Below are 27117 nucleotides of genomic sequence, written 5' to 3'. Positions count from 1 at the left end.
AGTCTCCTAACTATGAAAACATTTACGGTAATTACAATCCCAATCGTTTCACGAATATTAAGCCGTAAAATTAAACGGTGTCTACCGTGAAAAGTGCGTTTATGCATTGCAAGAACTATAACTTCCAATTATTTGCCGTAGACTCAATCGTATCTGACTGTAAACAAAAACTAATTGGAAGCGGAAAACTACATGTTTAAAACAGGTGTCAGGTAGCGTAAGAAGTTGTAATGCGGTTTAAGTGACTAGTTTGTCAATGTGGTGCTTATGTATTCAATCCTATAAGAAGCCATGTTTTTCTTCTTCTTCTTCTTTTTTTTAATGTTTTTGCAGATTAGTAGGCCTTCTGTCTCAGTAAATCCACTCTTATGTAAGGGACGTTAAACTCTATAACGATTGATGAACATACCACAGTGACAAATATGACACTCATTCGTTAAAAACAATAGTACACCGAGTATACGTAAGTTAGAATTTGCTCATAATTTTACTATTCAATGTTGTATGCACTTGATTTCTAAAATTAAAAGGTTTTCAATGGATATTAAACGAGTGGAAATTCGTACCTAAATTATCACCATTTCGTCTATGTAAATGCTGCATAAATTCGCCTAGAAGTTCTTCATAGTTTAACAAAACAAATTTAAATTCTATGTATTTCAAAAACTCGACCCAAACAGAGCTCTTTCTTATTTTCTTTATTGTCTCTTACGAGGAAATGGTCTCAAGTGTAAACAACCGATTTGGCTGGGGTCCGGATATGTGTTACGGGAGACCAAAGTAGGAGACACGTATTTTGGCGTTTGGGGCCATACGCAGAAATTTCCGAAATACTGGGCCCCAAAGTGTCCCTACATGCTATAACTAGGAAGCGAATGAAGTTACTTGTACACAACCGATTTGGCTGGGGTCCGGATATGGCTATTATAAGCCCAAGTCGAAGAGATGTAGCATTTTTCTTTCGACCGAACCTGATAGGCCGGCAAACTATACTTCCGCCACACTGCCCGGTTTCCTGACAACACACGCCGTATCGATTAAATATTAATGTTCACTCTCTTGCACAAATGTGTTCCGCCCAGTTTCCACACATCCTAGCCATAGAAATACAGGCGAAAATCGCATACATTCTTTTGCTCCCTTGACACCCTCGTGGTCAGCAGATCCATCCTCGACGGCTCGTGCCAGCTGAACATTTGTTCAGAATTGCATGGGTACCACATATGCCAACTTATGGCCTTATTGGAAATCTAGCAATATGGGACCATGTATATTAGACATTCCCTTTTGTGGGACCTAACAAGAAACACAAGTCACATACATTTGCATATATATTAACATCTTATTCCAACCCAAGCCAACATTCCGGACCAGTAACGTCATTCGCTTCCTAGTTATAGCATGTAGGGGCACTTTGGGGCCCCATATTTCGAAAATTTCTGCGTATGAGCCCAAACGTCAAAATACATGTCTCCTATTTTGATTTCCCGTAACATATATCCGGACCCCAGCCAAATCGGTTGTGTACAAGTAACTTCATTCGCTTCCTAGTTATAGCATGTAGGGGCACTTTGGGGTCCCGTATTTCGGAAATTTCTTTGTATAGGCCAAACACTAAAATACGTGTCTCCTATTTTGGTATCCCGTAATACATATCCGGACCCCAGCCAAATCGGTTGTGTACAAGTAACGTCATTCGCTTCCTAGTTATAGCATGTAGGAGCACTTTGGGGCCCCATATTTCGGAAATTTCTGCGTATGGGCCCAAACGCCAAAATACATGTCTCCTATTTTGGTTTCCCGTAACATATATCCGGACCCCAGCCAAATCGGTTGTGTACAAGTAACTTCATTCGCTTCCTAGTTATAGCATGTAGGGGCACTTTGGGGTCCCGTATTTCGGAAATTTCTTTGTATAGGCCAAACACTAAAATACGTTTCTCCTACTTTGGTCTCCCGTAACACATATCCGGACCCCAGCCAAATCGGTTGTTTACACTTGGGACCGTTTCCTCGTTAGTTCATATCCCATTTCATATTCTACTTAATCGAACATGACAAGGCACACACCTTATAGCAGCGTTTCCCAACCTTTTTCAATTTGCTGCGCACTACTGGTGTAACTTGAATTCTCGCGGCACACTCATAGATATTGTAAATATAAAATACCGCGGTTTTTTTTTTTTTTTTTTGTGATTAGCCTACTGATCTCCTTCTCACAGAGGAAAAAGCTCGATCACTGTTTTTTTTCCCGTGGTAAATCATTATGCTTATTTTTCATTTCTAATTTAAAAATAGAAAACAATTGCAATGAAATATTGGACTTAGGATTTTAAAATTAAGCTTTCTTTTTCGAAAACTGTATCCAACCTTTCACTAAGAAGAAAGATCACTAAATAACGAACGAAGAAACAAATCTCTTAGTTTTAAAACACAAATGTAGGTAATTTGTATGCATGTTTGCTCTGTCGAAAGATTGAATGATATTTTAAAATTTCAAGTTACGAAATAGTCTGCAGCAATAAAGAAGCAGTAATAGTCATAACAATGATAACAAATACTTTTCTCAACATTAAAAATGTAGAGAAAAGTAACATGATCTGAAACTTAAAGTGTAGATTTATACAGTATTAGTGGTTCATAGTAATGTGAAATACAAATATACATTTTCCTTTGTCTTGCAATTTGATTGCTATAGAATTAATAATTTGTTTCGATTTCCTCGCGGCACACCAGCGGCCCATTCACGGCATACCAGTGTGCCACGGCACACCGGTTGGGAAACGCTGCCTTATAGGGACTCGAACGCGCGAATAATAGTCTCTCCTGGTCACCACTAAACGTCTTAGCCCACTAGACTGGGGTCTCTGATCAGAAACTACACTAAATATGTTCCGACTAACACCTTTTGTGAGTGTTTTTTTTTTTTTTTTTTTTTGTCTCACGTTTAAACCTAGTTCGCAGTGGCGCACAGTGATACAAAATGCCTAAAACGTGGCCAAAAATGAAAATGGAAAGTTGTTATCTGGTTATTTTTAAATATCAGGTTCGCTATAGTAACAATTGGTCTCCTAAACCTCACCCATGGAAACGGCCAGCCGCTTGTACCAGAGCTAGTATTGGAAGTCAAAGTGAATCTACTTTTGTGCATCTCGTAATACCTAATGCGAACGAGAAATATAGCTCGAGTTTCATATGAAATAGTTCATTGTATACTTTTCCGATCTATTTAAATCAAAATGGACGTTGTTCCGGGAGGTATGTAAAGGATTTTAAGACCATATATTATTTATAATACGTTAGTTATTATACATTTATTTTCATTAATGTTTATATAAAAAAAATTGAAATTATTTCTAAGTGAATTAAAACCTGAACTCAAAAGTTATATATGACGCTCCATTCCGCTAAATTTTGTATTGGCACATAATCTATGAATCGATTTAGTACAAAAATGTGATAAAAACAGCTGCGCCTTTTTTTGTACGTTGCGATTGAATAAAAAGTTGCAGTTAATGAATATTTAAGTATTTAGTTAAACAAAAAGTAAAAGAAAAAAAAAACAAAAAAACAAAAAAACAAAGCTAAAATTATTATAAAATAAGTGAAAATGATGTTTACAAGGTACACTCATGTCCATGTAAGTCACGCATGTCTATAAATATGTTGTTGAAGGAATATATAATTTGATAACGAATTCACCCAGTATTTCTTACAATGTTAGTATGTGTATAATCGGCAAAGACATGTATGTGCAAAATTGCATGTCAAAAGAGCAGTAAATAAGAAAATAAAACTTTCTTGTCCATTTAGCAACATTTTATTTCACTCATTCTAATTTTCGTATTTATAATTCTTTTCCTATGAAATTTACTACAAATATAATTTTTCCCGATTGTACACATAGTATCAGTATTAAAAGTAGCCTGCAAAATAATTATCAAATTATATCCTTACAAGAAGACAGTTATAGATATGCGACAATCATTGTGGACATGAGTGTATATGCATATAAGATAGTGAAAGGCAACAAATAAAAAAGATAAAAAATACTTCAGTATAACACAGAAGAGGATAGTCGATGCATGTATATTTTAGTTTCCATTATTTTATGATTCATATGAAATTATACAATAAATTGGATTGAATAAAGGTAAACAATTTAGTAATACAAAAAGTAATTATCTGACAATATTAATTTTACGTCCGAAAGATGAAATCATCCAATTATCGAAAAAAAAAATATAGTTGTTTTGATGAAAGATCATTTGAAAAGCGATCCACAAATCATAATTGAAAATTTGGAACATCACCTCTCTTCAAGGAATGGTCATTGTATTAAAATATGTGACGATATGAAGACAGGCATCGTATCCTTATTTTATAGAATGAGGGGCAAATATCAAGGGCCCAATAGAAAGGATGACCGAGTTGTTTTACAAGAATAACGAATGGCTAAGTGTTATGTTATCGTTTTGTGTACATCGTAATACTGCTAAGACATCAAGGAAACAATAAGATTTACCACCTCTCTCGGAGTTTTTATCTTTCAGCGAATGTTGAAAGCGAAGAGGAACTGAAGAAATTCGCAATAATAATGACGTTAAGACATTGGCAAACTCTAACAAATGAGCATTCGCTTTTCCGGAAAATTGAGTGCTTCAAAAGTTGTCAAAGACGTTTTATCTTCAAGTTCATCAAGAGCAGAGAAATATATGAAAGCTGTGACATTAATGTCTACACACATGGACATGTATACCAATGATGAAGCTTTAGCTCTTTTTTTTTTTTATATGGGAATATCAAGAAGAAAATACCAAATGTTGAGAAACAGAGCACTGGCAAAAGGTTCTAAATTGTACCCATATATGCCAATCTATTAATTCGATTCGCCATGTTGGATCCACCATATGCAATTTTTCCATTTTGATATCAAATTTGTATTCAGCGATGTGAAAACCCCTAGTATACAATTTTTGTTGCCTTATTTTACTTTTTCTCAAAATTTCATCCGCCATATTGGATCCGCCATTTTGAAATTTTCAATTTGGATATCAAGTTCGTGATCAGTGAGGTCAGAAACCACATCATGCCCATTTTTGTGCACTTTGAAAGAGATTTTGTATTTTGGCCACGTTTTTAGCATTTCGTACCACTGTGTGGCGTAAGAAGTCTATTTTGATATTCACGGTATTTGTTACTTCGAAGAATTATATTTGTTATTGACACTTGTTTCATTTCATATTACTTATCACCATAATATAAATTATCAGGATTATTCACTGGTCATGGGCAGTGGAAGCATAGAAAAGTTCAGTTTACCGACGTGTCTGATACGAATCACAACGCAAATTTCTAACAGGGCGTGAGAATGCCTCGCTCTTAAGCAATGTTCGCAATCTGCGTTGTATGCTTCCTGAGGGGTAGAGAGAGTGATAGCTACAGACAAAAATAAACTACACTCGCAACTAAAAATATTATGAATGTAACAAAGACGTTAAATTAAACACGCTATATTAATTGCCATACAGATGAAAAATAAAACTTACGGATAGGAACTTGGTTATACTTACAGAAATATAACATGAACACTAACAATTATTCACATTAAACGGTAACAATAATAATAACGGCAGTAACAATAACAACAAAAATAAACGAAAGTTTGTAGCAATCTGACAACACTGTACTCTCAGGAGATGTTCTCAGTAACAGTGCGAAAGACGACACTGGCAAAATTTCATGGATAGGGATGGGCAGGAATCGTGCTAAAACTCAACTCGACTGAAATTCGATTCGAGGGTGTACTGCTACTCTGGCGACAAATCCATGTTACTGATGGACAACTCATCTCTTCAAAAGTCCTTTCATCCAGTCCTACACAAACAAAATGATACCACTTTTTACACTGGTTACATTGTTTTATTTTCAGTTCGCCTGTCACTTCCGTACTGTCTTTCTTATCGCAACAGACACAAACAACATTTTCACTATCACTACTAGACATTTCTTCTTCTTTATTATAATTATTCGGAAGAGCCTTTCTTCTTCTCTCTCATCTATCTACCATCTTCTTTTCTTTCATTTTTTAAATGTTATTTCACAAAAAATTTCAAAATTCTCCATCTCACAACGTTGTAGTCACTCCAATCCTAAAGACTGGGTTCCCCAAAATTTTGTACTGCTACTCTGGCGACTATTGCTGTAGTCATCATTTTACTTGTACTGTTTCAACTTGTATGTACTACGTGCAGATTGAGTGTACATTTTGGGTAATTCATTAGTTCGTTAACTGTTGTAGTATATCTTCACATCGATGCATAAAGTTGTTATGCGGAATTCCTTTTATTGTAATACTTCAACAATAACACTTAAATTGTAGTTTAAACGTTGAGATTGTTTGAAAATGTCGATACGTTGGAAACGTTTCGAGATGTTGGCCCAATGCGCAGTCGCCATCCCAATTAACTAATGTTTCGGGAAAATTCCTAAAGGTCGAACGTTTGAGATAATGAGAAGAGAACAAGAGCTTGGAGAATACTCGAACAAGGTTAGAGATTAAAGTATATGAAATATCGAAACAAAGATGAATATGCATTAATCTACCACAACTTATAAAGTTTAGATCTAAGAACTAAAATTTCAATTATTAAATTTTATCGATTGGTTTAATGATATCTTGGCTACATGCATCCTACAATAGGTAAGAAACAATTCTTTAATTACTAGAAAAACATATAAGTTCTGGAATAACTCTTAGCATAGATATATATTTGTTTTATATATGTGCATATATTAATGGCTACTCTTCTTTATTGCAGGTCTGCGAAAGTATGTACATCGCGCTATCGGATCCAATATGGCATCAAGGGGTAAGTATTTAATTTTCATTTTCTTTTCCTTTCTTTCTTTTTTTATATAAAATTTTTATTCATATGTATTTTCTTACTTTACATCTGCATTATTATTATATATTGTATATACATTATATGTATTTATAATATTTTCACTACTAGATTAATTCTATATTTATATTTATTTTTTTCAGGTTCATAACTTCCGCCTTAACCATTCATAGACTCCGATTAGAACACGAATGAACATCGCATTGGATATTTGCATCTCTTATAACATATTTTATAAAATCATTCATTTAATGCTATTCCAGACATATAAATTGAACTTAAAATCTCAACCATTTATTTGTACGTCAGACTGTTAAAATTTCAATATACAATATTTTCATTTAATAATATTGGTTTATTAAATGTATGGAAGATTCAAAATAGCGAGTAAAATTCCAGTAACCTAGAATTTAGATCCATTAATAATATTTATTATGTCATTTCGCACATGTAGATAGATTATGAGGGGGAGAGGGGTCTCCACCGAACCTATTTTATTCAGCAATCCATTTTATTTTTGTTATTATCTCACCACAAAAACAATTAACTTAATCTTCTAAAAACTTTTACCTTCAGCTTCACGACGTTTTACATCCACAAAAAATGATTTATCTTCTTTTAGATTATTTTGTCCTAACTTATTTACTTGTTATTTACTTGTCATAAGATTTCCATTTATTATATGTTGTTTATATATTTTTTTCGAATCGAAAATGTTATGTATATTTTAAATTTATATCCCATGATGCGGACCAATATCCATATTACCGGTTTCTATATATCCTTAATGCGCTATGGCACAAATTCAAAATAGCGGCGCATTACAAGGGGGCCATGGTGGTAGTGCGTTCACTTCTGGTGCGTGGGGTCTTGGGTTCGATCCCAGCTCTCGCCAAATGAACTTTGTGGTGGACAACACCGTGTGCGTGGGTTTTCTCGGGGTTCTCCCGTTTCCTCCCACTTTCTTCATTCCACCATTTCATTCATTTCTCATAATCACCGTCTCCTTTAGCCTAGCCGGCATAAGCGTGGAACGTAAAACTTAAGATTTCATTTCATTTCATTTTCAAATTAATTCGAGTTTCGAGTCGAGTCAAAGGTTATTTTCTCGAGTCGAGTTCCGAGCCGAGTCATTGTTTTTGAGGTCGAGTTTCGAGTCGAGTCGAGTTCAATAAACGGCTCGCTCGTTCAGCTTGTTTTAACTCGTTTTGAAATCATGGCCTGATTAGAATGGAAAGCGCAAGCCGTAAGACACTTTAGCAGTAATGCAGAATACTTTTAGTGTTGCTCACGATAGGGACACTACTCGCATCTCGTCTCGTCTCGATAACGAGATGACAATAGATTTTTTTATAAGGAGACAGCCTCAAATGTCGTGAGCACCAATATAAGTATATACTGTAGTTCTTACCATGAAGGCTGAGACCTGCACGGTCGAATTTTTGAGCCCAACAGAAGCCCAACCCGGGTAGTGATGTCAACTGGCTCGGTTCAACTGAGCTAATAGTTCGAGGCGGCTCGGTTGGGATGAGCCATCGGCTCGGCTCAATTGATTCGATGGCTTGAGTCGGCTTGGTTGGGGCGAGTCATCGATTCGGCTCAATTGAGCCATCGGCTCGAGCCAGCTCGGTTAGGGTGGCCCACCGACTCGACTCATGTGAGCCATCGGCTCGAGCCAGCTCGGTTAGGGTGGCCCACCGACTCGACTCATGTGAGCCACCGGCTCGAGCCAGTTGGCTCGGTTCGACTCAGCTCAACTGAGCCAATAGCTCGAACCCTCTCGGTTGTTTTGAGGAATCAGCTTGGTTCGGTTCGGCTTGGGTATTTATCGGCTCGAAACGGAACGGTTGGGTGAGTTGTTGACTCTACTTATTTTTCAGTTCGGCTCGACAATGAATGAACTGTGAGCCGATACGTTGACAACCCTAAACCCGGGCTGGTGCCTTATAACTTTTAACATTTTTTTGGCTCTTGCCCGGAACTCAAACTCAGAACCTCGTGAACGATGTCTTTGGCTCCTGAGGACTTCTCTATGACCGAGATCGACAGTCAACTAGCTTTTAGTATTCAGATACAAACCGCCTATCTTTCATGGTTATACACGGTGTTATAATAATAATAATAATAATAATAATAATAATAATAATAATAATAATAATAATAATAATAATAATAATAATAATAAGTTGTAATAGTAGTAGTATTATTGATAATTATATTGTCTATATAAGATACTTGAAGAGAGCACTTGAAACTACAAACAGTATTCACCTCGAATTGGCTCGTTTTGGCTCGGCTCGACTAGAGCTCAAAGATGTCTGCTTCGAGTCGAGTCGAGTTTCAAAGAAAACTCGCTCCTGCCCATCCGTATTCATCCAAGTTGACGACCAGGACACACCCTAGCATTCTATTGGGTGCTGAAATTGGCAGACCTAGGTCAAGCTTCATAACTCTTGCGATCACTGTAACATTGTTTTAAGTATCGTACGAAAATATTTTCAATATACATCTTCCTTAAAAATTTCTGTTATGGACGGCCTTTTCTTTGCACATACCATATTTCAACCTCGATTTTCTTTAAATGTATGTTTAATGTTATGAATAATAATATAAATCATAATATAATAGTAAATAAAAATAGTCACTTTCATAATTATGAGACAAGACATAAAGAACAAATACATGCGGAATCTTATTCTTCAAAATCATACGGAACAGGAGGGGTTAAGAACTATCTCATAAAATCCTTCAATGAAATTCCAACTGAATACAAACAGTTGAAATCAAAATCTTTATTCAAAAAACGGATAAGAGAGCTATTATGGCAGAAACTAAGAATATGAAGTGTAATTATATAAGGAACAGCATTAAAAGAAGTAGGAAGTAAATGGAAGGATAAACTCAACAGATATTGTCTTACTTTTATTCTTGTTTATGTATTTCTATTATGTATCAACAATTTAATTTTGTATTTCAATATGTATAAGCAATGTAACTGTATTGCCCCTTAAAGTGAGTCCAAGACTCGTTGGGGCCTGGACTCTGATATAAATAAATATATAAATAAATAAATAAATAAACGTGACACCTGGAATTTTCTGCCCTGGGCTTGAACACATTTTTAACCACAGAAGTAATCATTTGTCCCGCCATTCCTGTATTGGCAACGGATCTATGTGATAAATCAGGGATAGAAAAATTATATCTTCCATAGTAAGCTGTATCGATATTGACCTCTTGCGATAATGGACTACCCTAAACTAAATTGTGCTTACTGTGCTTACTATATAGCCTACAGTTTAGAATGATCAGTTGAGCGGAAAAGCAGCAATGTAAAAGTTACAGATGCGCCTTATGAAGTGAATGGTGAATACACTGTCGGCAGCATTGAAGAGAAAATTGTAATCAAGTACTCAGGGCTGCCAACTTTTCAAACCTGCTCATCTGTACATTCAGAGCTTGAGTTCTCCAAATTCAATTTCGTTAAATTAGAACCTTATTTCAGTTAACACATCCCTGTAGGTTTCTTTAAAAAACCTATGTTTAGCAATATTTGTTGGAGAAGCAAAATAAGGTTGATTTGAAACTGTAATTAACATTTATTCCTGAAGAGAAATTTATACTTGTTTTCATTTTTAACACTTTTCAATACAGCTGGATTCTTTTTCACATAATTGCTGGTTGCGTGAGGGCTAGACAATTACTATTGGGTTTATAACAACTTACCACTCTGTTCGTATCTTGCTTTGTGATTCTGATCACAGTAGGGTAGGCAAATAAGACTATTTTTTGTTTTGTTTATTTATTTACTTTGCTCGAATTGTTGCTTTTAACCAATAAAATAAAACCAGTGTTAAAATTATTAGTTCACCCGTACATTTTGAATAGCAACCCGTATCTGACAAAGGTATTCCGATTTCGTGAATTCAATTGCTGAAAATGATTGCCAGCGAAGATAGAACGTAGAAAATATCTAGAAATGCCATATTAATTTGGAAACGAGTAGAGGGATTGAGGTGAAATGTTGGATATGAGGAATGTATGTAGAGCTCCACTGAATAGGCGTAATGTGAATCATGGAGGACATCTGAAAAGCCGCCATGCTGGATTTAGCGTAAGAAGAATATAAGGGAAAGGGGTCATGTGACATGAGGCTTTTGAAGCACACCATATATTGAAATCAATAGTGGCCAATACGGTTTGAGAGCTCTGTTTAATTGCAACTGTTATGGACCTTAAGAATGATTGTGTGGTTGATACAAAAATGAAAACATCAGTGGGCCCCTTTGAAAAGCGATAAAGATGGACAATCGGGCTCGTCACAGCTACCGCCGGTACTGAAATTGAAGCAGTAGTCGACAGGTGTTATGAATGCGCCAGGAGCTGTTTGCAAATATTCAGTTTTGTCGGAAGCATATTTAATCATAACTTGTAACCTTGGTGCTGTAAACTAGAAGTGGGTGAGTGAGTGCAAGTTAATGAAGTTGTTCCGTTGTCATATTTTGAAGTCAGATGACAGAAAAACGGTCTCTGTTATCTATTTTACGAAATCATTAAACTGGCGGAAGAAGAACAATCCAACAGTTGAATAATATAAGTGACGTGCAACCATCAGGGATAAGGAGTCGGATAAGTTCAACATTGTCCGTTTTTTTCGCACCAACTCTTCACCTTTATTGGTTGTCCATGAATCAGTTTTATCTGTTCTATAGAAGGCCAGAAAACGTCAGTCATGAACTCTTTCAGATTGTCCTTCGTCATATTTGCATTTTTACCAGCATGTTAATGAATATTGGTTGGATCGGTACATTTGTTGGCTGCAGAATGGCCTCATTCCTATTCGTGGTTGTTCGTCATTCACGTCACCTTTACGACAGTAGCCTATTGCTACATTGCTATACCGTGGAACATCTCCTGTTACAGAGGTCTCGAACTGTATTGGCCACTATTGATTTCAATAGATGCTGTGCATCGAGAACCTTATGTCACATGACCCATTTCCCTTATATTCTTCTTGCGCTAATTCCAACATGGCGGTTTTTCAGATGTCCCCCATAATTCACATTACGTCTTTTCAGTGGAGCTCTACATGCATTCCTCATATCCAACATTTGACCTCGATCCCTCTACTCGTTTCAAAATTAACATTGCATTTCTAGACATTTTTTACGTTCTATCTTCGCACTTTGCCCTCATTTATGTTCCACCCTGTATACGGTCTGTCACTAAACACCTTTTTTTTTCTCTGTTTCTTTTGGTGTTGAATCCAGTGCTAGCAATCATTCTCAGCAATTGAATTCACCAAATCGGAATGTTCCCTTATGAGTTGTTAAATTCGTACAGTTGGCAGCCACAAGTCCCCCAAAATGAATGACGAGTTGTACTTGAAAATAACTTGATGGATTGCTTCAGGAGGTTAAAACTAGTTCATTATCTCCGTTTGTAGTGAAAGGAGAAAGAAAATCTTAAATTAAGAGTTGAAGGTACCCGTAACACAGGAGAAAGGGTCAATGACGTGGAATTTTCATGCATTTATTTATTTTTAAAAGTCAGCTTCTATTACATAAAACCTTAAGCCCATTTTTTCTTCTACTGAATGAGTAGAGAGATCATGAGTAGGTAGCGCATTAGATGTGAGTAATCACTTAACACGAGACGATTGTACTGACGATTTGACTTTAAATTTTGCATTTCTTTCAATAGCAAGACTATATGAGACGTGGACCTACACCTCAACAGTTTTATATTACTTGGCATACATTACAATATAACACTTGGGACAATCGGAGGGGTGGACTATGCCACTGAAGGTATCTAACCCTTGCTCCTTCTAGCGTTGTCACTGGATGAATTATTAGTTGGATTGGAATCTAGCACCTCTTCCAGCAACGAGGCTATATGAGCCGTGGACTTACAGTTTAACGCGGGATCCGTAGCAGATGAGTTCCCATGGGAATCAATCCTGGGTCTCCTACGCTAACCGTATAGCCACGAAGAAGTTCTAACATAAGAAGGTGTTCGGCGACATCCATTGAAACCAATCACTTTCAAGCAGCGGTTAGTCTTATTTGAAAAAATGAAATGAAATGAAATCTTTAAGTTTTACGTCCCACGGTTGTGCCGGTTAGGCTAAAGGAGACGGTGATGATGAGAGATGAGTGAAATGGTGGAATGAAGAAAGTGGGAGGAAACGGGAGAACCCCGAGAAAACCCACGAGCACGGTGTTTGTCCACCACAAAGTTCACTTGGCGGGGGCTGGGATCGAACCCGGGACCCCAAGCACCAGAGGTGAACGCTCTACCACTGAGCCACCGCGCCCCCCTCTAGTCTTATTTGAATGAAACGTTCAGCTACATCGCATTTGGCCTTCTATAATTGACGACTGAATGGTATCTACGAAATGTTATCAAGTACAATATAGGATGCGTTTTGTTTCTACGCTCGAGGCTGAAAGTCCAGCTTTGGGAAATGATATGGCACTTGCCCACAGCGCCCTGTTTGGATCTATAAATACTACAACTAAAAGGTAAACAAAATTTAGCATTCCTTTAAAAATAACAGTTATATATTTTCGTGAATTAGGATTACATTAATACAGTTAATAATACAGCTAATAGTAACGTAATTGAAATTCTTTACATTGAAAATTCTTCACATTGCTACATTCCCAGCCCCTGATTGCCCCCCCGCCCAGCAAGTATGCAGTGTGGTAAATACGTTAAGTTGGTGTTTTGCTCTTCTTTCAAATTCAATTGCCATGTGTGTGTATTAATTTCGAATATACGTAATTCAGACTAAGTTGACAAGAGAATGCAAAAAATGTACAGAATGTTAATGTTTATTAATTCATTAACTTTAATTTTTAGCTATGGTTCTTTAATAAGCCCACTCCCATTTTTTGAACCCTAGTAAATAAGTTAAAAAAATGAATATTTTCAAAAATGTAGAAAGTAAGCCGGGTAATATTTACAAAACGCTATTAAATTAACTCATAACTGTGTTCAAACCTTTTTTTGTAGACCAGAAATTTGGGTACGCAATTCATGACGTCATAATTATAGGGTGTCAAAATGTACACACTATACGAAATATCTTGAAAGTAATTATTAGTTTATATAATATCGTTTTGTAGATACTATATGGCTCAGTTCCTACATTTTTATTAATATAATAAATTAAAACCGTCTATATAAATATAACTAGCAGCGTTCACCCCGCTTCGCTGCGGTCACCCCGGAACGCAATAAACTTTGTTACTTAGATAATTTTTACTTTTTCGCTTTCAAGTGATATGATAAAAACCATAGAAGATTGCAGTAAATCTTAACATTATATCGCCTGTCATTTATGTTAACCCGCCCCGCTTCGCTGCGGTCATCCCGGTGCTGGCATATTGTAAAAGTGTCTGTAAAAATAAGCAAATCAATTAAAAAATTTTAAACAGAAGATTCAAGCTATTTTCCGCTGTATATCGCCTGTCATTTATGTTAACCCGCCGAGTGACACGGTCATGCGGGTTGCATATAAATACGTTTATTTTTACCTATGATGAACTAATAACAAAGGATTTGTACGTTATGGACACTTGAATGGTCAATTATCTCAAGACACTGGTAATTAAAAATTAAAGTGATATGATAAAAACCATCTAGGGTCCAAATCCTAATAACCCCCCAAAAATGAAAGAAATTGGTTCAGCCGTATTAGCGTGATGAGCGGACAAAATTTTGTACGTTCTCTTTTATATATATAGATTAAATATATATAAATATAATAAAACAGTCTATATATAATGTTTTCATAATGCTTCCATCAGTAGAACAGTATTAACAAATGACATTATCATTTACATTAAACTATATTGTTCCTTTTGAAATGGAATCTTTTACGTCCTACGATTATGCCGGCTAGGTCAAAGGAGACGGTGATCGTGAGAAATGAATGAAATAGTGGAATGAAGAAAGTGGGAGGAAACGGAAAAACCCCGTTAAAACACTCGGTGTTTGTTCCTTCTTGGTGGGATCTGGGGTCGAACCAAGGACCCCATGCACCAGAGGTGAACGCTCTACCACTGAGCCCCCGCGGTATCTTATTGTGTACTTTTCTGAAAATCTTCATAATGCCGATATATGTAATGAAAAGTATTTATGGCCAATATTAAATCCAAGTTCTTAATCTATTGCTAGTTCCTCTTTAAGTGAAAACAAAGAGAAGATTGGAGTCAGCATGCTATCGTTTGTTTGTTGAATTGGGAAGTGTGTTATTTTTTCCAAATAATTTGTTATTTTTGCGTCGGGAGATTGTTCCGTTCCTGTTTATATCGTTTAATTTACCTGTATGTTTTATATTAGATCTATTTATGTGCAAATAGAGGATGAAAATCACTACATGTAAGAAAAACGGGTGAGAAAAATCAAGTCTACAGGAGGAAATATTAGTACATAGATGAGAAATACAAAAAGAGTTAAACTAACAAGCATTAAGTTAAAAATCAATAATGGTGAAAAATCCATCATAAAGAAATAATCAGGTGAAAGAAAAAGAAAACAAATTTAGATTATCAAGGCATACGAGTACGGATAGACCTACTTTCAAATAGAGATGCAAGGGCTCGGAAAAAAACCGGCTTTTTTGGAAAAAAACTCGGTTTTTTCTGCTTTGCTTTTTTGCTTGGGAAATTTTGGGCTTTTTTCAAAATTCTGCTTTAAATCGATAAAGCAGACTTTGTTTCGCTTCTCTATAACACAGAAAGTCATTTAATTAGTGGTTGATGCCGATAATAATATAAAACCTCGAAAGTAAACCATAAATTTCGAAAAGATATTTTAAACAATTTTACTTCAACATTTTTACATTATGAATTCCAAAAGATTAACCAATGTATATAATAAACACATTTTAACCTCCTATATACAAAAGTAAGCAGAGTTGGCAAGAACCATGGTTGTTTCTGAAAATGCCAAAAACCCGTTTTGGGGGGGCGGTTTAAACCAGGCTTTTTTGGGGTTTAAACCAGGTTTTTTGATTTAGATATTTTGCTTTATGTATTTGTATTACATATTCACAGAAATAAGTTTGTTTCGCCTTGGTGTTATTATTCAACAACGGGGTTATGCTGGAAGAGGTCCCATAAGCTTAAAGAAGTCCGGTCAGTAAATTTCTTAAATTGAGAAACTCCCGAACTCCCGCCCTAGCCATCGGGAAAATCCCGTCATTCTTTTAAATGTAAAACAATAACGGGAAAATCCTGTAAAATTTAATTTGCATGTAAAATTTAAAGGTCAACGTATTATAATCAGTACGCTAAAACTGAGTGACACACAATCATAGTCAACGTCTTGCGAATAAAATCAGAAAAATAAACACACTGCTGAACAAGACTGCACTTATTTAATATAAAAACACATTTACATGTGACGTTTCGATCTTCTATCCAAGATCCTCATCAGACGTGAGTGTACGTCTGATGAGGATCTTCGATAGAAGATCGAAACGTCACGTGTAAATGTGTTTTTATATTAAATAAGTGCAGTCTTGTTCAGCAGTGTGTTTATTTTTCTAAAACTGAGGTATTAAATTACAAATTTAGTATGTAGGTATCATTGAAAGTCCAATCCAAGCTAATGTTGGAAGCTAAGTAGGCAATCGATAAATTTTACCAATTTTAATCAATATATTTAAGCAACCTTCGCTTCTTTATAAAACAACAGGCATGCAGAAATATATAATTTGGTTTCGTTTTGTATGTTTAGGCTTAACATCCTTACGTAATACCAAGGTTATCAAGGAGAAGACTTTCGCTTAAAGTGACATCCGAAGGAGTACTTGGTTTACACATGAAAGAAGGGTTGTGGTTCGACCGACAATTGAACATGGGACACCTTGATTAAAAGGTGAAAAGGAAATAAGACTAATGCAGATGGTTTGACATGTGAAACGTCACTATGAAGTTCACACGATTCGCATTTTTGTTCTTTTAATTTTTTTAGTTTAAACCAGTTGTTTAAAAAAAAAACAGCTGGTGTAAACTAGCCAACCCTAAGAGTAAAAACTTCTTTCAAAAAATACACAAATAACTAGCAAAATTGTATGTAGTATTTTTACTTCAAAATATTCCATACCCTCTTTTTGAAACAAAATAAAATTAAAATAAAACATAAGAGAAATATTTAGATTTGTATGATACAATTAAAGGCTGCACATGGTTTTGTATATTCTTGAAATTCTACAGTCAAGTTTTTTATAACCACCATCAAGGGCGCCCATCAGGGGGATTTAAGGGGGCGCTTGCCCCCCTAGAGGAAAATGTACTTCAGAATATTGAAAATCCAATAGGATTTTTACATTAGTTACAGCAAAATTTGAAACTATTTTTGAAACGTCGCTTATACTTCCCCTCCTTGGAAACCACAACATGGGCGCCCTTGACCACCATCACGGTTTACCCAGTCCTCAAGTTTTCTGAATTTTTAACAAGAGGGATTCAACATATCATTACGGAACAAAAAAAAAAGACTACGGAATATATTTAAGTTAAGCTAAATACAACTGCACAACAAACGTGACTGAGTGGTTGGCTTTTGCGCTTCTATCGGGAAGTCCGGGATTCAACCCAGCATTCGACCATTCTGACAAAGCCTTCCTTCATTCCATCTGAGAATGTAGAAATAGTGAGTGTACTGGCCGACTAGGAGTGTAAGAGTTGGCCGACTTCCTTTCTTATTGTTTTTAAATCGTTATTATTACTAATTACCAGCAGTGACGGTTTTGCGAAGGTTAGAGGATCGGTCTTTCGGACTGAAGCCTGTTCTCCAAAGTTGTGGAATGTCTAAAACGAACGAAATATCTATTAGTTATGTCTTTACTCATAAACTTTAAGCTCCCGTCAAATAAAAATTACTAATGTTTAGAAAAACTAAACATCAGTAGTAAGAAAACCCCTCCCAAAACACTTTTTTAAATTCGCCACTGATTCTCAGCATAAAATGATCTTCAAGGTTGTATCCGGAAGATTATTGCTAAACATATAAACGAAACGAAATATTAGTTATGCCTGTACTCATAAACTTCAAGCACCTCCCAAATAAAATTAGGACTTTTTAGAAAACGAAACAATCAGAGAAACCCCTCCCAAAGTACTTTTCTAAATCCGCTATTGATTATTTGTATAAATTAGTATTCAAGGTTGTATCTGGAAAATTATTGCTAAATCATTGCACAACTACAGTATAACAGAAATGTGCAAATACGGTTTGACGGACATATTGAAAAACGTATGCTTTGACGGATATATAGAAAAACGTAAGTTTAACTTTCGTGCTAGAAGCTGGAGTACTAAGCTCTTAGAAATGAAACACGGATGACAAACTAAAATGATTTAGAGAAGGAAAAAAATGTCGATAACTCAAAAGTTAAAATAAAGTTAAATAACCTGTAAAATTGCCCTCAAATACTACATTCTTCATGTTAGCTTTAATTCGTAAAATATGTGCTCCATCCATCTTGATGGTGAATTACAGAGCTAAATATGGCATTCAGGTCGTGGAAATCTTATCTAACTATAGAATATACTATAAGAAAGCTATTTGGATAGAAAAATCATGAAAATGAAAAAAGCCAAAATTTCCAAAATTCTCGGTTTTTTTCCAAAAAAGCCGGCTTTTTATGTGAAAAAAAAAACATCGATTCAAAAAAGCCGGCTTTTTTGCATCTCTACTTTCAAATATCTACGAACAATATTAATTGACTAAAACCATATTCACGAAGAAATTAAATGTCGACTGAAAGCAACGAATTAGTGTTATTACTCAGTTCAATTAATTTTGTCGTCGCGAATTCTGTCGAAGAATTTGAAGCTTAAAATACACGTATAAAACGATAATTATGCTTGTTGTGCTGTATGGTTGCGAAACATGGTCGCTTATTCTGTGGGGAAAAACGCAGACTTGAAAGTATTTGAGAACATGATCCTGAGACGAATATTCGGATGCAAGAACGAAAATGGGGGGGGGGGGATTTCACAACGAGGAACTGCATCTTCATAACGAACAACTGCGTAATTTATACCATTTACCAAACTTTGATACGGTTATCAAGTCTAGGAGATTCAGGAGAGCAGGACACTTAGCCCGAATAGAAGAAAGTAAGAACTGAAAATCCGAGCGGAAAACTATCATTAGGAAGATTTAAGAGCAGATGGCGAGACAATATCAAGGTGGATTTTGCAGAAATAGGAAAACAAAGTAAAAATAGCTTAAGTTGGCTAAGGACAGAAGTCAATGGAGAGGTTTTGTAAACGTGGCACTGAACTTCTGGGTTCCATAGATCATAGAGTGAGTGAGTTAGGCGTACGGGTATTACTTACATGTTTTATGTGCTTATATTAACATGTTTTAATGGCACTTGTAATTTAACATTTTTTGTTGAAATGAATTCTTTGACATTTCATATTTAACAGTTTCTTTTAGTGAATATTTATGAAATGTAGAGTATTTTTAATGTAGTGCAATGGACTTGTGTATGCAGGAAACATATTTCTCTCACACAAACCTGCTGTTCATGATGTCGATGGCTTTCCTCTTATGAATCGGGAAGCGCTCGTTTTTATAGGTTGATGAATGTTACTAGACACTAAGTCCACTGGATTTATTACTTATCCAGTGCAACTTAGAATGAGAATAGATGGTAATTTATAGTGGTATTTTTTTTTTTTTTTTTTATAGGATAGATTGAGTTTAGAGTTAGCATTGCGGACTTGGCTGTTTTATTTCTGAACATGTTCGCCTGCTAGTTACGGGGGACTATATTAGAGACCGAACGAATGAAACTACGAAGTCGTCCTCAGTTTATATACCACGGAAGAGAGAGAGAGAGAGAGAGAGAGAGAGAGAGAGAGAGAGAGAGAGAGAGAGAGAGAGAGAGAGTATTGAAACGTGGCAAAGTTCTATCTGTGGTGTTTTAATTTAAACTCTTGACGTATGCAGAAAAATGTTAGTTATAAAGAGAAATATGTTCTGTAGTGTCAGTAACTAGGAAGTTTTTCCAGTTCGTTACAATTTGTTGCATACCCACTTTTACAAGACACGGAAGTTATACGATGAAGATAAACAACATAACTCGCATATGTAGAAATAGCAAAATATATATATATATATATATATATATATATATATATATATAGGGTGAGTCAAAGTAAGTGTTACAAGCCAATATCTCGCGAACTATACATCGAATAAGAAAAATATTAAGAGTCAATGTACAATACAGAGGGGCCTAAAAATGAGTCAAACACGAGGTTCCCCCCGCCTCCCATTTTGGGGGAAGGGGGTGTACGTGAAATTTTCAAATGGTAACATAGGTCGAGTGATACCTCGTTCGAAAGAGCTCGAAAAATTGAACAATTTTTGTAGGAAACAATTTTTGATATGGGGCACCGTTTTCAAGATGGTCCCCCAAAAGGGTCCTGTATCAGATTCAATTTCCAGTTCTTATAAATCAGAAACGGTTGAGTAGAGAACGGTGAAATGAAAAAGGAAAAAGCCATAGGCAACGTGGAATGGTATTGTTGCGGTGTTCCCAGGGCCCTCATCATGGGGCCCCGGGACCAATTTGAAAATTTCAAATGGGAAGCTTGAGTGATACCTTATTTGATAGATTGTGGAAAGCCAAAAAGCTTAGTACAAAATTTGTTTTGATTTCGGGCAAGCTTGTTTCAAAATGGCCGCCGAAAATGGTTTAATTAACCAATCTTAATTTTTCAAAATAGCATACTGTAGTTTTCCCAACGAGATCGTACCAATCCTTTTAGGTCACCGATGATTGGCAAGGAGGAAATACTGCTGGAAGATGCATGTGAAACAGGATCTAAAGAACTGACACATCAACTTCCTTCCGTGATCCTGGACGTTTCGTGTATTTGAAGTTCGCCAGTGTCGACGATGCAATGAAGTTCTCTTTTTCGTTGACCACATATTCAAAGTCACTGCTACACCTCATTTGTGAACATGCTTTTGAGCATCTTCTTTGGACTTCAGTTTACTCCTTTTCAAATTCTTCTTGTCCTAAATCAGTGCCAGAATGCGAATAAAAACGATTTCTCCAGAAATATTCAAATAAAAGATCAGTACGAGATCAATATCCGACGAATTAGGGATTTATTATCTTATTTTGCTCTGCAAACTGTGGATCATTCCGTCGCGGAAAATATTATTTTACGAAAAAGAGTTTCTTCTGTTTCATATGTGAAACCCCTTAGAAGAATAGCATAGATAATGATTCAAATCAGAAGTGTTAAATAATATTCTCAGAAATAGCAATACGAGTGGGAAGGCGAGGGCATTTTCAAGCGGTTATTACGATCGCTAAGAACTAACTGCAGAAAACGTGTGCAATGCTGCTACAGCCACAAAATAGTTTAATTGTATTGTAATACATGAAGGATTCGTCACAAGTTATGCTGGTGTCTAGTATCGGCTTCGAATCCCTTCTGCATGATTCAATTTAGATAGAATATAGCCTATGTTCGCAATTGTCCAAAACAATAGAAGTATTTATTTATTTATAAAAAAAGAAAAGAACTGAATAAAATTATTTGTTTAAAAGATTGCATATAAACCTGGGAATAAAAGTAAAAATTATAGCAAAAAATGTTTTACGTAACGAAGACGTAAATCCCCTTCTGCCCCTTGTCACACCTTGTAACGCAAGGCCGAACCCCATCTTCCTTCGGCGCGTTACGTAATATGTGAACGACCCCTTGGTCGGTTATAGGCCTATACTATCATTTGTTGAGGCATTTCATGGCTTAACTCCGACGACTATAATCAAATCCTGATAAAATTTGTAAGAACCTGTGAAACAGTATTCTCTTTAAAACTAGAAAGGAATAATCAAAATCAGTACATCAGTGTTGAAGATATGCATGAACATGCAAACGCTGAAGTCGGTTAATAACAATATTAACACTGTCAGCCGTCGAAGAGTTTCATAGTCTACTCTGAAGATTATCGTTATATTGTTACGAAGCTTGCATGGGACCACAAGGATAAAATACTCTTTGAAACCAAGAAACAAGCAAATAAATAAAAACAAATACAAACACACAAACACACACACACACACACACAAATCATAAAAAGACAATGCACCTTTCTCGAACTTATGATTGTTTATAGTATATAACTGTATAGTATATAGTATAAACTTTATACACAGAAAAATTAATGGTAAATATTGTCAGCAATTGAGGTGTTTCCTTATGGGTATTGTCAGACCCTTATGAAGTTTACGTGGAACAACAAGAAAGGATTACTCCTTTTAAAAAGTCACAATCGGTACGCCTATATCTAGGTTATTTCTGATTATATATATATCAAGGGTCGAATTGAGACCTTTTTAAAGTTGGTTAAAAAGAAATGCCTTCACTAGACTATGAACCCTAGGTCTCAAGCATAGAAAGCACGCCTATTGTATAATTTTAGCATGCACGAATTTTCAATAAAGAAAACCCTTTAACTCCTAACTTGCGAGGGTATAGTTGAGTAATGGAGCGCACATCTCTTGTATGAATAGTCTTGGGTTCAATCCTGGACTGTGGGGCTTTCGATGGAGAATATTGAATCCATAGATCATCTCGAAGTTCTATCAATTCTTTTACCATTCAATTGCGTCCTCATGTCTCTCTTATCCTACAGCACTTAGCCATTAGACATATATGCATATAGGCGTATAAAATTACGTATCTATATTATAAAATTGAAAGTGACTATGTCCAGCCTCTTGAATCGCCCGACCAATTTTTGACGTAGATTCAGTTCTGGCCTGGGAGTGTTTTTAGCTATTCATTTTGACGGTAGAACTTAGGGGAGGGGGGAAGAGGAGGAAATAGAAAAAAAATAGACCGATCTCGATCAAATTTTCAACATACATGAGGCTGGGATGGGATTTTATCATTTCCATTTGACGGAACAACGTAGAGGAGGGGAAGGTATATAAAAATCAATATAAATAAAAATAAAGGTGAGTAATTATTGGTTGAAAGTCAGGTGAAACCTTCAGTTGTTATCTGCAACCTAAAGGAGATGAATAATTATTGGCATTGAATAGTTATGACTAAAATGAAAGTTAGTATGACAACGTGGGAGGGACGGGAGGATCCCCCCCCAAAAAAAAATCCACAAACACGATGGTGCCCATCCACATTTTCTAGGATAGAACCAAGGATCGCTCGCACTAGAAGTGACCACTCAACTTACGAGTATCACTGAGCAATCATTGTTAGTTAAGCCCCAATGCTAGGCCTATATGAGGACCTATAATTTAACGCGAAGTACCTGAACTATATATATTATCACTGGAACCGAACCGCGACTTTTCGCTTTTCATTTTTGCCACTTACGAGCGAATTTTATATATATAGCGGGCTATAGCTCTCCCCTTGACGCTCAGGTATACATTGGATAAAATCGGCTCAATCCTACTTTCTTTACACTAGATAAAGCGGCAAACTATGGTTTAGCCTCTCCCTTGATCCGCGGCTGTATGCGAGTTTAATTCGCTTCGCTTTCGCACATTAGGGGCGACAGGCACTACAGGACTTTCAATTTCGTGTAATTCCTCTTTACAGTAAAGTAGGTATACGGTATGTTATTTTCTGCGTATTCCATTTTGGATTAATCCTTACACCATTGCTTTTGGGTAAAATATTTGAAAGACAAACCTCTTCAAGGCTTTCAATTTAACGTCCCACAATTATGCCCTTTAGGCTAAGGGAGACGGATGATGATGAATAATTGGTGGAATCAGAATGTGAGAGGAAACTGGGAGTACCCCGAGAAAACCCAGGGACACGATGTTGTCCACCACAAACTTACTTGGCTGGAGATCGAACCAGGGACCCTATGCACCGCAGGTAAGCGCTCTACCAAGCCTCTTCATGCTTCTTTGGTTATACTCGGTGTTGTCAAATGTAACCAACATCCAACAAATTCTATATTTACTAGCAATTCCAATAAATAAATTCGCATCGGAAGGCATAAGTGTTATTTACTGTAATAAAGAGGTGAACACCCTACAATTCAATCAATATTGCGTGCATTTAAGAAGTAGGTAATCACTAACGTCATAACACAACTTAGAAATATACTTTCATCGTATAAAAATGCTACTACTAGATGAAAAATGTTGTAAAATGAACTTTGCTTACCGTCTCAACGTATTTGACTTCTATGAAAACAAACAACGAATATCCTTGGAATGTCCGTGTATTTTTTCTGTGTTCTGTGTAGAACAATGGTAATTTACAGTTGTTAATGTTCACTACTAAAGAATATTTTTTTTGAAAAGGCTGTATTGTAGAAGAGGCGTGTTACCAAGAGCACAGCGTAAACAGAAGTCACGTGCTTATATGGTTTGGTGATAAGCTACATACATACACACAACCTATGTAGTGCCACAGAAAGTGCTGAAATAGGCCTATCAACTCGTTTGCCTCGCGTTGCGTCGAACTGAAGAGCGAATGATCTATAAACAGAGGGGAAACAAACAAACGACACCTGGAGGGGTTTGGTTCTCTGGCTGACACGGCCTAGGGTGGTCTGGCACCGGTTGTCAGACATGGAATTACGTGCAAGGTCAGAACTAATTTCGGAAAGGGTTTATACTCATATTATAATCTAATGAAGCGTAGAAAATTATACACATAAGATTATAATATGTTTTAAACGAAAGTAAATACGGATGATAATTCAAGGCCTGTGGTAATTAACTTATTTGATGTTCCATGAAATAAATGGTCTTATACTGTATTCATGTACTGTATCCCTGGAAAGTGAATCGTTATGAAATCCATATCACTGCTTATACAGTAATGTAAATACATGTAGTTTTAATGACTTATAATCGATTAAATTAAATGGATTCTGTTTATGAGGACTTATCGTTATACTATATTTTCATGTTTGTTCAAGCCTTAAAATAAATAAATTAAAAAAAAGTGAGCAATTCTTGAAGTGACCCTGAATTATACGATCTTACTTGTTCTTTTTACCTTATTAAAGTTGTAATGCGCTTTCCTTTCTTTTTTGTATATATTGTAATATCCTCTGCAATTGTAAGTTTACATCTTTTTATTTGATAGGATTTCCCATGTGTACGAATGGTTAGTGCTCATGCAGTTGGTGCACATGATAACGGGCTTTATTTCCAGTGTTCGATATTTGCTCACATTCAGGATAGTGAGGCAACTGGAGAGCTATTTAAATTAATGGAATGGCAATGGAAGTCAATGTGGTGACCTAAATCCGCTGATGCTCATTGGCAATAGCCCTTCATGGGTGAACTCCGCTTAGCACGAAAAGTAGAATTAGCGTGGTAGTATTCCACCTTTTGTCAATTTTGTCTGGATGACTTTGAATGTGGCAGACATGTTTTTATTTCCCTATCTGAACAAAGCGAGATATATTATTCTTTGGCCGGCCTCGGGTCCGTCTCCCATTCAGTTCTATAACATCAACTAGATGAGCTAAGTATTCCTAAGGTCTTCTTACATTCCCAAACCATCAAAGTCTACTTTCTTGCAGGTATTCTTCTACTGGTTTCATCTTTACTGCTCCTCGGATCATTTCATTTTTAATTTGTCCTTCCGCATCACTTCACCATATTCATTTCCGCAACATACAACCTTTGTTTATCTTTTCGTGGTCCAACATTCCGCTCCGTATAATACAACAAGTCTCACTACTGTTTTGTATACTTTTCCTTTAAGGCATATTGGTACCTTACTTCTGCCGCTTCTCTCCATTTTGCCCAAGCCTGCTAATTCTGCTGTTTACATATTCTTTTCCTACATTTTCCTGCAATATTGATCGCAAGTACTTGAATTTTCTTCCTTTTATCACTTCGTCTTCGTCCAGTCGTATACTTGTATTGTCGATTACATTTTTCCTCAAAGGCATTTCATCCACAAATAGCATATTCCAAGATGTTAACTCTCGGATATTCTTTGTAAGTTCGTGTATTACAATTGCAAAAGGGCATGGACGAGGACTAGATCCCTGATGAAGTCCCAATTTAACTGTAAACTCTTCTGTTATTCCGCATACGCTCTTCACTCTTGTCTTACATCCATTATACATATCTTGAGTTATACAGATGTACTGTATGTGTTCGGAACACACTCCTTCAGTGCTCACCAAATAAGATCCCATGGCACTCTAGCAAACGCTTTCTCTAGGTTGATGAAAACGGTATGATGGTTCTTCTGGTATTCTCTGTACTTTTTCATTAGCATCCTAAATGTAAGTATTGCATCCGTTGTCGATCTTCCTCGCATAAAACCAAATTGGTTCTCTGATATTTCGGTTTCTTCTCTCGATTTTGTTTCTATCACTCTCTTCCAGAGCTTCCTTGCATGGCTCTTGCACATCATCTTTATTTTTAAAAAATGCTACAATGTAACTGCTTCTCCATTCTTTTGGCATATTTTCTGTTTCCAATATTTTATTGAAAAGTCGAGTAAACCACTGCATTCCTTATTTACCTAAACTCTTCCACGTTTCAATAGAGAGATTATCTGGCCATGGAACTTCACTTTTCATCTTTTTCATGCCATTTTCTGGTCCACTCCTCTTCCACAACACTCTTTATTCCTTTATTTGCAGTACTTGGAATATAGGAATTTCCTTTCGAATCTCTTCAGCCTTGTTCCATCTAGTTTGCACCACTTCGATCGAACAGAAACATTTTGTAATCTTCTTCCTACTTTTTCTTTGATGAAGATATCGGCTACTACGAGGCGATGTTGCTCTTTTAGGCCCCCTGCAGTCCTTTGCATTATTTAGGTTTGGTTTCCTCCATAAAATGAAGCCGATTTGATACCTTCTGGTGCCACTTTTTTATGTAATAAGCTTTTCTTCTTTCTTCTTGTAGAAGGTATTTAGGACAGCCAGATCGTATGCTTCTGCCACTTGTAGTATGTTCTCGCCTTCCATATTTCTGTTTACCAATCTATATCCTCCATATATTCTTTCTGATCTTGATCATCCTATATACCCGTTTAGATCTCCTGTTAGGAAGAGCTTCTACAAGCATGTAATGAACAATTCTCCAGAATACTATCTAGTTCCACCCAAAGTTCTTGATTTGTCTCTTCATCACACCTAGCTTGCGGAGTATAGAGCTGATTGTTTTCAAGGTTTCTCTTTATCCTAGCAT

The 27117-nt window shown here is 36.2% G+C and overlaps 1 protein-coding gene across 1 annotated transcript in view; it reads right to left on the bottom strand.

Annotated features, from left to right (window-relative positions):
- The window catches only part of LOC145695085 (arylalkylamine N-acetyltransferase 1-like), a 252867-nt gene extending 228437 nt beyond the window's left edge, over positions 1-24430 (bottom strand). The window contains exon 1 of the mRNA XM_081771966.1: positions 24110-24430. The gene's annotated coding sequence lies outside the window, so the exon portion shown is untranslated. The remainder of the gene's footprint in view (positions 1-24109) is intronic.
- Between the last annotated feature and the right edge of the window lie 2687 nt (positions 24431-27117).

This window comes from Thermobia domestica, chromosome 9, assembly GCF_964235325.1.
Source record: "Thermobia domestica chromosome 9, izTheDome1.hap1.1, whole genome shotgun sequence".
Lineage (NCBI taxonomy): Eukaryota > Metazoa > Arthropoda > Insecta > Zygentoma > Lepismatidae > Thermobia > Thermobia domestica.
The sequence above is the reverse complement of the archived record's forward strand: the minus strand, read 5'-3'. Positions and strand labels throughout refer to the sequence as shown.